Here is a 13576-nt window from a genome sequence, read left to right as displayed (position 1 = left end):
CGACAGTATGACATTATACACAAGGAACACCCACACCATGAACAACCAATAGTGCCGACAGTATGACATTATACACGGAGAACAAACACCATGAACAACCAATAGTGCCGACAGTATGACATTATACACAAGGAACACCCACACCATGAACAACCAATAGTGCCGACAGTATGACATTATACACGGAGAACAAACACCATGAACAACCAATAGTGCAGACAGTATGACATTATACACAGGGAACACGCACACCATGAACAACCAATAGTGCTGACAGTATGACATTATACACAGGGAACACGCACACCATGAACAACCAATAGTGCTGACAGTATGACATTATACACAAGGAACACACACGCCATGAACAACCAATAATGCTGACAGTATGACATTATACACAGGGAACACGCACACCATGAACAACCAATAGTGCTGACAGTATGACATTATACACAGGGAACACACACCATGAACAACCAATAGTGCCGACAGTATGACATTATAGTTGGGGAACACACCATGAACAATCAATAGTGCTGACAGACGGATGAGCAAAGATTGTAAGATTCTGCACAGGTTGAAAGAACCTGACATGAAAAATCTGTTGACACTGGTTCAATGAATTCACACAAAGTTAGTCAGTTCTTATAATTTGGTATATCACTACTCTGTATTTGACGGATTTATACACTTTCATTCTGTACATGTGAATATTGGCAACAAGATAACAACGACCGTCCATGTTTACAAAACATGTAAAACAATAACATCAGCCCTGGATGGCCAATTTGTTATAATTTTTTAATTTGACGTTTACACGATATACGGCTTTTGCATTGGACGAGAGGTCGGTCACATGACCGCGAAATTGACGTTCATAAGTGTATGAACGACACAATTTGACGTTCATACGTTTTTCACGAGACCGTGTTCTTGAAATGACGTAAACACTGACGGACTACTTCCACATTCCTGGGGAAACCCCTGGGAATTCCCTAGCACGAAAACATACATAAGCATTATTTCTGATCATTTAGAACCTTTAATCTTGGTCTCAACAATTCAGTATACATTGAGAAACGTAAGAGAGCTTGACTGCATGATTGTTCACGAATTTCCTCGCTACGGCCCATCCTAATGAACAAACGATGAAATGCACATCCAAACTATCGTCAGTATCGACTCGATCTGTGTCTAGGCTGACAGTGACCGTCTCCAGCAATCTACGAATTTACCTTGGTGTCTGTTTGACGCATCTTTAATCACCTTTCATTGATCGGCCAGTTGATCAATGATGACGTACACATGTAACCGCCACACGTTCATTAACAACTTCAGAAATCCTCCCGTCACGTTTATCGTGTCGGCCATTTTGACGTCTTGTATTTGATGTAAATCTATTACGACGCGCTGTCATTGTGACTGACTTACTGAGGTAGTTCATTACAGACCTCTCATCTAATGGGGATATCATATGAACACATGTGTTGCGTAAGATGTTTCTGAAGAGCAATGTTCTGCATCCATTCGCTCATGTCACCTCTCTTTTTGGGGAACTATTTTATTCCGCGATATAGCTGGTTGTTGTTTGGCTGTCAGTATAAACATGAAGTCACACGTACTAAATAAAATTGTGTTTAGATCTTGGCCTACATCCTTTGAGGTAAGAAATTGTGATAAAAAATTATAAGAATTGACTTTCACTTTGTGTGAGTTCATTGGATTATGAACCTTCATAGAGTGAGGGCCAAACATTGTATGAACGTCGTCGCAAGCTCCGACGTTCATACAGTTTGGCCCTCACTCTATGAAGGTTCATAATCCAATGAACTCACACAAAGTGAAGGTCAATTCTTAATTAACTTCATGGTGCCCGGACGTCAGTCGCCTGCATACCGCTCTGTGCTGCACCGTGATGACGTCGCGATTTCAAAAACATATACATTGTATCAAAAGTGCTACAACGTTCTTATTTCTTCACACAGTGTTACCAAATTGTATAACATGCACTATACGGGTGTGAAAAATGACCGACCATGTATCCCAGCTAGCACACCCACATCGGGCCGACGTTGGCTTTGCATCGGCAACCGCCGGCAATATCGGCATCGGCAAACTGCAGCGGTCCGTTGTCAGGCCAATGCTGGTGACTGGCACTGACATTGAACCTGATATATGATTTGATCTTGTTATGATAACATAAAAGAAAAAAACACATTTGTCGATTACAATGTGACAAATAATAGATCAAGTATATTTACGAATAATACAATAATTCTATTCGAACTCAAAATATTAACTTTATTTTTAATTTTTAAATTAAATAGATCAAGTACATTCACTGACCATTTTGGCTGCACATATACAACAGACAGAGAAGATACAGACGGGATTCGTCACATCTTACAATTCATTCAGCAAATTACATGATATTGGCAAAAGTTTGGAATATCGCGAGCGGTTATGTTACGTTGGTCCAACGTTTTCACAACATGTTTCCAAGGGAAGCTACTCTTGTTATAGAGGGCGCTGTTACTCACGCGCGTCTTTTGAAGCAGACGACGAAAGGATGATGTGTGGAGGGCTGAGGGAAAATCTATTTTGCGGTAAGTGTTTACTTCATTACTGTATTTACGAGGTGTTTATTTCATTTTCAAACCTTACAATTGAAACGAGAAACAGTGTACATTCATAAGTGTCAACATGAGTAGAGAAATCTAGGCCTATGTGTTTTGGAGGTTTTGAGAAACACACTCCTGTCAATTCTACGTCAGCGTCAAATCCGTGGAATATGTCGTGACACTGCATCCTCTCTAGATTCTCTATTTATATTTTTTAAATACCATATACATATTTCTAGCAAAACGCGGGGACAAGGGCAAATACAAAACATGACAAGATATGTTTTATTTCCATGTAGATACAGCGATGTTCAACCAACGAGTCGCAATCTCGGGGTGAGAGTATTACAGCGGCAAGCAAATGAATAGCCAAACATTTACTTACATTAGTATTTTTGAATGAACATTGCTTTATTTGTCATTGTCACAGGCGTATTTGTTAAGTGTGGGGATGGATGAGGTTAGGAAATTGATTACAAACTCGAATTTACAAGTCAATTTTGCGATTGCTGTCAGCGCTAAAAGCAGTGAACATGAAATTCATAACGAGGCTTTCGGAAACTTTCAGCATTGCGTGTGCATGTCATGCGATCCAGCTAATGTTTCCTACTGATCGATGAACGGAGCTTCACTGCCGAGTTTGGTTTTCGATCACCAAAAAGTTGATATAAAAAAAATAAAATTTATGTTTTTTAATGTCATAGTTACTTGCGAATTTTGAACTTTTTCTGGATAATGGGCGAAATGAAAGGACAGCTCTTTTAGTAAACGGAACATTGCGCATTACAGGTGTGGGCAATTTTATCAAGATCTGCTGGATACCTTACATAGACCTAGGCCTATAATCGATCAGAAATCTTATACCTATGTATGGTATCTGTATCGATCGATTGAGGTTTTGAGATATGGCTATTTCAGAATGGATTTTTAGTGTGTGTGTGTGTGTTGTTTTTTTTTTGGGGGGGGGTATGGTAGTCTTATCTAGTTAAGTAATTTATGATGTACATTTTTGATGAAATACTGAATTAATTTTTTTTAAATGTACTATTTCAAAGGTATGATGCTAAATATATAATCCAAAACAATTTAGAATGTCATTTATTTAATCAAATTTCAAATTAATGGTAAAACTTTGAGGAAGATACTTCAGTACAGATTTTTCAGGACATTATCCATTGTAGAAAAACACCCACAGCCTTGTTTCAAATTTGATTTATTCTAACTAAAGATATAATATTTCAGTTTATCATTATCCCTTTGCCTATGTTTACAAGCAATGAAACTGCATAAAATTACTTGTCCCCTATACTTTCCTGCTATTTTTTGCATACAAGTGTTTGTAATATGTACATACCTTTGTATCTGATCTTTTAATGATAAACGTTTATTTGCAGTTTTGGTTTACCATGATGTAATCTACATATATTTTGGCATCATATTATTAAATGAAATCTGTGTTGTGGTAACCAGACTTCACAGGATCTGTTCAATATTATGTCAATATGGGGATTTTCTCACTGCTTTTCAATGGATGTGGCTATGGCTATTAACGTGAAACTACTTTCCCTGGGAAATTATTTCTGCTACATGGCTCCAGATAAGGACTGTATGTACAAGTGCAAATATATGAGATAAGATGTATGACTTAAGGAAAGGACCTGATATCTGTGTATGGCCAAAGCTTTATTTAAATGTTACTTTTATCTTTTGAGCAATATTCCCCTCAACCTCTTGACATCATCACCATAATAGCTAAGTGCTCACTGCTGCTACACAAACTTGACATATAATATCCTTATATTTCTATTTAAGAAAATCAGATTGGCAAACATGGATGAGCTGAATGAACTCTTAGCAGCTTTTCCAAAATGGAGCAACTGAGAGAGAACTGGTGAGTGAATTAAATTTCTTTAGATGTATCAAGTATGGGAAATTTACTCCAATTTTGATTCATATAGAAGATCCGGGGTAGAAGATATCTTCAGCAACCCATGTCAGTTATAAAATCTTTTTTAATTGACATAAGAAACAGATTAGGGACCTACCATACAATATTGGGAGTTGATATGTTATTTGCATATATAATTACACATAATTCAATTTACTTATTTACACATATTATTAACTCATCAATTTACTTACTGGGATTCCGATAATTCTAGGGTGGGGCCTTCTGCTTTTAGCCCCTAAATTTGGAAAAAGGCCCACATTTTCAAATACAATGGGGCATTTTAACATTGTGCTGTATGGGCAAGTGCGGGTGTACCTAGGGAATATATGAAATTGTCACATAAAGGGCCAATGGCAGAAAATTCTTTGAGTGAACCCTGTATTTATTAACAGGTGTCAAGACTTAAAATAAAATATACACACATATGTAAGGTGGTGCATGTGAACAGGGTATTACTTATTCTATTATTCCATTATGTTAACACACTTGTGAAGTCCATTACTTGTAATTGTGAGAGTGCATGCAATGACTTATAATATGCACACTGACATTTTTTGCTATCATTTGTAAACAGAAGCTGAGGAGGAAGCCTGCAGCTGGGCTCTTACAAGCCACTGACAAGTACATGGTGACCTGTGTAAAAGAATGGCTTCGAGTTCCAGGAGCAAGGCTTAGAAATGGCATAAGGAAAACGCGTACTGAAAAACAGAGGTGTAGATAGAGAATCTGCAAACAAAAGTGCTGAATTGCAACGGAACAAAGAAATCCAAAAAGTTGGTGTTGACAACATATTTTTCACAGGATTATGACCCTTGTTTTTGAACTTGGTACATATACTGCCAGGTTCTCTTGGACACTACTGAAGTTAATAAATGAAACTTTCCGTGCTCATCTAAGGTACAAACTCCAGAAGATGGTTATAAGAACTTATTTTGTATGGAGTTATGGCCTTTGCTTCATGCTATTTTAACTTGATGAAATATGGGGGGGGGGGGGGGGTGTGGAGTTTGTCTCGCAAACGAATTTGAAGCCACATAAATGAAATTTTGCAGGCCAATATGAGGGGTATATGTTTAGACTGTGTTTTAAAACAGGTTTTGAGAATATATGTTTCACATCCGCCTTGTTGCAGGTAGTAACACTGTTTTCTTGTAAATAATAATTAATTAATAATAAAGTTTATTATTCTATTTTGCTCTTTGTGTTTAATTATAAGTATTAACTACACATGTATTAGGGTACATAAAAAATAGTACTGTAACTAGTGTAAGCATTTCGATTTTTTTGTACAGCTAGAAGTATTTATATTACTTACATTTGGTTTTCAAAGTATTAACTATGATAAAAAATTATTATCTTTTTAAAAATTCAGTATTTTTTAGTTTTACCTTTTATCTTTGTAACTTTAACATCACGGCTAGCTGCAGCTTTTAGAAATGTTAAGTTTTATGTACCCTAACACTACACTTGGAAAAGTTCTATTGTGGCATCATTTCCATGAAATATTAAGATGAGATGTTGTCAGTTATGACTTCTGATGACATCAGCCTATTTAAGACAATGGCAGATGCTGCGCTGATAATTATTGTCGACGTTCGGCCGATGTCCATCCAATGCTGATTCCATAACAGTTGCCGGAGGCTGGCCAGATAACTATTTACGACGTTGGGCCGATGTCGATCCGATGAGCAAAACTTCATTGGCCCGACATTGTTTGCCGACGCTGGGCCAATGCTGGTCCGGTGCATTGCCGATGCAGGGCCGATGATGTTTGCCGACATTGGGCCAATGTCGATCCGATGAGCAAAACTTCATCGGCCCGACGATGTTTGCCGACGCTGGGCCGATGCTGGGCCAGTGCAGTGCCGATGCAGGGCCGATGACGTTTGCCGGCGTTGGGCCGATGTCGATCCGATGAGCAAAACTTCATCGGCCCGATGCAGTTTGCCGACGTTGGGCCGATGGTGTAGCCGACGTTGGGCCGATGCAGGGCCGATGATGGCATGCTACCTGGGTATGGTCCTGTGGCACCAAGAGGGTAAAGAACGACCCTAGTCAGTTTGCCGATTTGACAGTGTGTCGTAATGCATTGACTTCCAGTACAAGACTCTCGATCTACGGTTTGGGAGAATGTGCGCGCATAAGTGAGAATTAGTCATCGCTGAATTGGCCGGTCCTGGAAATGCATTTTGACGATGTGTTGACAAGGCCCCGAAGTAAATTCAAAGATAGCTGTAGACTGGTGTTGAACAGATACATGAGCTGGGTGTAATTCAAAACCACTGTTCTTCATCATGTTATCGTCAAGTATTCGACACTGCTTGTCAGCATTCATGAACCCCGTTGAGGCTAGATCTACTGGTTACAAATAGGGTCCCCAACAACAACAATCAAACATGCTAGACTAATAAGGTAACTGTAACGTGTGTCCCTGGCTATTCCGCTCCAAACAGCAACTAACTGGTCCCCATTCAAATGTCTACACTTTTTTCGGTTTCTAGGCACCCGTCAATAAACAAGCTGGCTGGGATGATACCTAGACTAACATCTAGTCTCTGAAATGAACACATCTTACATAAAAAAACCAGTTGTTCAGTTATCTTAATAAAAATATAATAAAAAGGAGCCCAGTGACTCTCTTCATTTTCAGTGATCTAGACTTGCCAAACATTATAGACTTGCATGGGCTGTATTTGATATATATTTGTATCAGGGTCTGTAAGACAGACTAGGATGATACCGGGAGGGTAACAAAAGTGTCCCGCGGGGAAGGAACTTGTGTTGTAACGGTCAAAGGGAGACAACTCAATCAACGGTTTCATGCACTCATCTCGGTCTTTGGTATAGTTATATGCTCAATATATACAAAGAGGGCACGGTAGTGGTTTCATGTGCCGCACACTTAAGGTTTCTGTTTCATTCCGGTGCACATTCGGCTCATTCCCTTACCTACATACTACAATGATACGACTCACTGGATTTGACGAACCTTGTCGTTGATGGTCAAAGGGAAGTAACTGTTAACACTGTTTACCATTTGCTAAACAGACTTGTCTCCCTTTCGGACAAGGGGCATTACTCTTGTTTTGTTGTACGCGGTTAGCTCCCTTTGACACCAGCGGGCACACGCCGTGTGTGAAGTATCAAGACAGACACTGTGCGGAGTTCAGATAAGGGAGTTAACTCATGTACAAACACGATTACCTCCCTTTGACCATAAACAAAACAACTCCCGCCAAACGCGTATTCCTCTGCGATCTGGTTTTTTTTAATGCCAAATCCAGTTTGATTGGTTAGTAGGTTGGTTGTTTAACGCCACACTCAGCAATTTTCCAGCTATATGAAAGCGGTCTGTAAATAATTCCGTCTGGACCAGACAATCCAGTGATTAAGATGAACATCGATCCACGCAAAAAATTGGGATCGATGACAGTCATCAACAAAGCCAGCGAGCCTGACCACCCGATCCCGTTAGTCGCCTTTTACGACAAGCATAGTCGCCTTTTACGGCAAGCATGGGTCTAAATCTGAGAGAAAGTTAATCGTATCTATATAGTTCCAAAAGGGAGGCAACGCAACCAGAGGTTTCATGAACTCATCTCAGTGTTTGGTAGATTAGTTTGCGAAATATATGCTGAGTGACATGGTGTGTCGTTGGTGGTCAAAGGGAAGTAACTGTTAACACTATTAACCATTTGCTAAACAGACTTACCTCCCTTTGGGACAAGGGACATAACTCTTGATTTGTTGTACGCGGTTAGCTCCCTTTGACACCAGCGGGCACACGCCGTGTGTGAAGTATCAAGAAAGACACTGTGGGGAGTTCAGATAAGGGAGTTAACTCATGTACAAACACGATTACCTCCCTTTGACCATAAACAAAACAACTCCCGCCAAACGCGTATTCCTCTGCGATCTGTCTTTTTTAAATGCCAAATCCAGTTTGATTGGTTGGTAGGTTGGTTGTTTAACGCCACACTCGGCAATATTCCAGCTATATGAAAGCGGTCTGTAAATAATCCCGTCTGGACCAGACAATCCAGTGATTAATATGAACATCGATCCACGCAATTGGGATCGATGACAGTCATCAACCAAGCCAGCGAGCCTGACCACCCGATCCCGGTTGTCGCCTTTTACGACAAGCATAGTCGCCTTTTACGGCAAGCATGGGTCTAAATCTGAGAGAAAGTTAATCGTATCTATATAGTTCCAAAAGGGAGACAACGCAACCAGAGGTTTCGTGAACTCATCTCAGTGTTTGGTAGATTAGTTTGCGAATATGCTGAGTGACATGGTGTGTCGTTGGTGGTCAAAGGGAAGTAACTGTTAACACTATTAACCATTTGCTAAACAGACTTACCTCCCTTTGGGACAAGGGATATAACTCTTGATTTGTTGTACGCGGTTAGCTCCCTTTGACACCAGCGGGCCAAGCTCCTCACAGCGATAGTACGTTCCCGGAGCTCTCTATACTATCGCTGCCACCAGTCAAAACTCCCCACTGTGAATAGGTGGCCACAACCATGCTTGGAGTTGAACTCGCAACCGAATGACCGTTATGTTTACAAACAAGTGACGACTGTCGTGACGCCGAATACACTTATCGCTGCTAAATTACTTTCTTCGTTTGTCAATTTGAATTTCTGTTTCATTAAAACTATCGTGTTATTGATATAGTAAGAATGTAAGGGAGAAGTTGGTTGATTTTCCGTTAGTCTGCAATCTCGAACCAATCTGATTATCAAAACAACAAAGTGAATTCATCTGGAAAACATGGTCAGTCGTAAACCTTTTCAAATTGAAATATGATGGCATTCCCAGAGACATAAAAAAAGTATAAACGTTACTACATATGGGGTTGGAGGGCAAATTTCAAGATTCTTGAAATGGCCGCGCCCACACTGGTGGCAGCGATGTTACCGAGAGTGTAACGAAGGTGTCACGCGCTGGGAAGGAGCTTGCCAGCGGGCACAACGCCGTGTGTGAAGTATTATGAAAGACACTGTGCGGAGTTCAGATAAGGGAGTTAACTCATGTACAAACACGATTACCTCCCTTTGACCATAAACAAAACAACTCCCGCCAAACGCGTATTCCTCTGCGATCTGTTTTTTTTAAATGCCAAATCCAGTTTGATTGGTTGGTAGGTTGGTTATTTAACGCCACACTCAGCAATATTCCAGCTATATGAAAGCGGTCTGTAAATAATCCCGCCTGGACCAGACAATCCAGTGATTGATATGAACATCGATCCACGCAATTGGGATCGATGGCAGTCATCAACCAAGCCAGCGAGCCTGACCACCCGATCCCGTTAGTCGCCTTTTACGGCAAGCATGGGTCTAAATCTGAGAGAAAGTTAATCGTATCTTTATAGTTCCAAAAGGGGGACAACGCAACCAGAGGTTTCGTGAACTCATCTCAGTGTTTGGTAGATTAGTTTGCGAAATAGATGCTGAGTGACTTGGTTTGTCGTTGGTGGTCAAAGGGAAGTAACTGTTAACACTATTAACCATTTGCTAAACAGACAAACAAAACAACTACCGCCAAACGCGTTCCTTTGCGATCTGGGTATTTTTCTATGCCAAATCCAGTTTGTGAGAAAATTAATCGTATCTTTATAGATACACGATTACCTCCCTGTGACCATAAACAAAAAACACCCCTGCCTGGTAGCGCCTACCTTCAAGGTCCTTTGCAATTATTTTCTTTGTTAAATCCATTTTAAGACGAAAAAGAATCATACAAAAGAGGAAGAATGTTCAAACGTGCAATTATGTATTAAATCAGGCGTTTATTTAAAACAATATTTCACGAATGCACGGATCAACGAAGTTGTCGCGCTGGGAAGGAGCTTGGGAATCAACCATTACGCGGTTATCTCTCTTAGACCGTCATCCGCATTGGCTGCCGGGTTATCTCCACGATGACGTTTTCCGTTCTATCTGCATTTCTGTTCCTTTATATGCTCGGAGACTTTAGAAAATGCAGCAATAATGACACAAAATATCCACAAGGTAGTATACCATATTCCATTTGTATGACTACCAACCCCTTTTGGTAAGCGGGATTCTTAAGTCGATCGGAACGCAAATAAAATCGTATTTGGTACGCAGATCCAACATTATAAAACATGTACATATCAAAATAAAGTTATCGCCATTTCTGTCATGTTATTTCTGACATATTCCGAGTACAAAGTTGACTGTAACAACAACTTTGACTTTTGTGAAACTATGAGGAGCAAATACGCTTATTTCTATCCGTGGAATAAGATTCAGTTGATTTCTGTTATAACGCTACGGTTGGAAATCAAAACAGTGGAAATAGAACTTTCCCGTCGATTAACTGAACCAGTTATCGCCATCGTCTTAACAGCACGTGCCACGTGACCACGCGCACCGCTTCAGTTATACAAATTACATTTCTTGGTATCTAAGGTATCACACTCAGTTTTTTTATTCATCAAAATGAATAAGAAATGCCATTATCAATTTGTCGTTTGCAAACTGACAAAAAAAACATTATTCCCAAAATTAGATCTACTCATGCTTATCCTTAACACTATGTACTATGGATTTCTCGATACATATACGCCTGATGAAATCTCTTCTGATGAGCATCGATCCACGCAATTGTATATATATATACAGGTTATGCATTTTTAGAAATATAGCTCAAATAGGTTTCAGAACTGTATTTGGGGGAAGAAATGACAGACACATCGAAAGAAATGACAGAAAGTGCATCATCGGGTTGTTTGATTATTTTTTCGCGTGAATTAGTCACTTTCTTTCACGCGTGTCTTTTCTAAAGTTGTATTTGAGCAAGGTGATTAAGGTGGTTTGTTTTTTTAAATATTTAAACAATGAGCAAAAGTAAAATGATATGCGATCACGTGCGCGCTATAATGGGGAGTTGGCGATAATTGGTCTTCGGCGATAACTGGTTGCTGGTACAGTACCTAAATATTTTCATTATATATTATATTTTTTTTATATTTAAAAGTTATTTAACTTAAAATCGTTCCCTTTTGTCCATGCTTTTGAGATTTGTGTTAAGTAGTATTAGATGGTATTCGGGACGTGTGTGTGTGTTGTGTGTGTGTGTTCGGGATTCAGGGCAGTGTGTGTGTGCGTGCGTGTGTGCGTGCGTGTGTTCGGGATTCAGGGGGTGTGCGTGAATACACTGTCAGTTTCTTATCTTTAGTGCAGCAGCAGCAGCAGCAGCAGCCCTCTCTAGGAGTAGTGCTTCATTTTTTTACGTCTGATTTCACTGACAGTTTCTAACCTTTATGATATGTCATTTGGTAAAATTGATAATGTCTTTGTTGGAATTATCAAAACGCAACAACGTCCAAATGTTTTGAAACTGTTCAACTGCGAAGTCATGACACAATTGGGTCACGTTGCTTTGGTCCAGTGCTAACCAGCCTTGTCAACTGATGTGCTATACAACATTGTGTTGTGGCACAGCATTGACAATCGCTTCTTTATACAACACCTGCTGTGGCACAACATTGACCATCGCTGCCCTATACAACACCCTGCTGTGGCAAACCCAACTCACTCACTGACTCCATACGCGGATCCAGAGGATGGCCGACGGTGTATATGAGCATTCTCAGTAACAGCAGCAATTTCAGGATTACGAAGGACATGTGACCAAACAGTGAAAGATCGCCTTCGTGAAGTCAAGTCTTGGAGGTCAGAGGTGTTGTTCTGACACAACAACAAGGTCAACCGCGACATCAGTGTTGTCAAACATGACGAGTATGGCCTACACAAGCGACGGAGAACTGTTTGGTTCAACAACGAAAACTACGTACGGGAGGTCGACAGATATGGCTATGACAGGGTAATGATGTGGGCTGGTATATTTCCCACACTGGTAGAATGGACCTGCAGTGACATCTCCTTATGCTCCTTATGCGTTTCTTATATATTAAACTGTATTACATCACATTATTTACATGAAAATAATATATAATATATTCACGCTGTTAAAAGATGCCCATCTTATAAGGCTTCAAATGCCAACAATGAAAAAAATCAAATCTCATTCAAATTTTCTTTTGCCCTTTATGATACCTCTATCGCTACATAAACTTCCAACAACCTCACGTCAGGCGAACCATCAGCAGAATTTGAACGCATAATCATATGAGTGAGTGAGTGCGTGAGTTGGGTTTAACGCCACTTTTAACATTCCAGTTATATCACGGCGTGTCAGCTTAATGTGGGAGGAAAGCCAGAAGTGATGCAGGTCTCAGACGTTTACCACTTCGGTGAAACCCACGAGCACGGGTATGGTGCTGACAAACCTAGAAACAAGGAGCGCCGCCTGGTGGCAAAGTGGTAGAACACACAGACAAACAGCTCCGACTTGTTTGAATAAAAACAAAGTAAATATCTACCTGCCAGGGCCATACCTTGGACAAGGACACGAGGGAGCATCAAGGGGTGTGACCTAACAACATATAGAAGCAACATCGGATGCTTTACAGGTACTTTTGTCTCATTCATGTATGGTAGAGTGAAGCGGGTGATATCCATGCGTGTCACCATGCTGCACGTGCCGAACGGGACAGGTGGGCTCATGAGAGCGACCGTACTTGTCAGTGTATAATGAAATTTGTGTAACTAAATCACAGTATTACAGATCAGTTTTGGTGGAAAAACTGGTGTCTTCTTTAGAAATAAGTAATAATAAGATATTTTGGTCTTTAGTCTCAAAAAGGACTTGTGCCCCCTTTAAAAATATATCAGTTAATCACTGGATTAAACATTTCGAGTCAGTGTTTCAAGGTAGCCGAGAAAGTGCAGATTTTGTTGAGTTTTATAAATTTGTAGATGACTTTGTCAACTCCATTGGTGATCAGTTGATAGAAAATACCGACAATATCTTTATTGTAAATACTTTATCTAAAACGCGGCAGGATGTATGGTGCCTTTATAGATTTGAAAGGAGCGTTCGACTCTGTATAGGAATGGCTTAC

This window comes from Haliotis cracherodii, unplaced genomic scaffold, assembly GCF_022045235.1.
Source record: "Haliotis cracherodii isolate W230 unplaced genomic scaffold, xgHalCrac1.p SCAF_13, whole genome shotgun sequence".
Classification (NCBI taxonomy): domain Eukaryota; kingdom Metazoa; phylum Mollusca; class Gastropoda; order Lepetellida; family Haliotidae; genus Haliotis; species Haliotis cracherodii.
Note: the sequence above shows the minus strand (reverse complement) of the source record.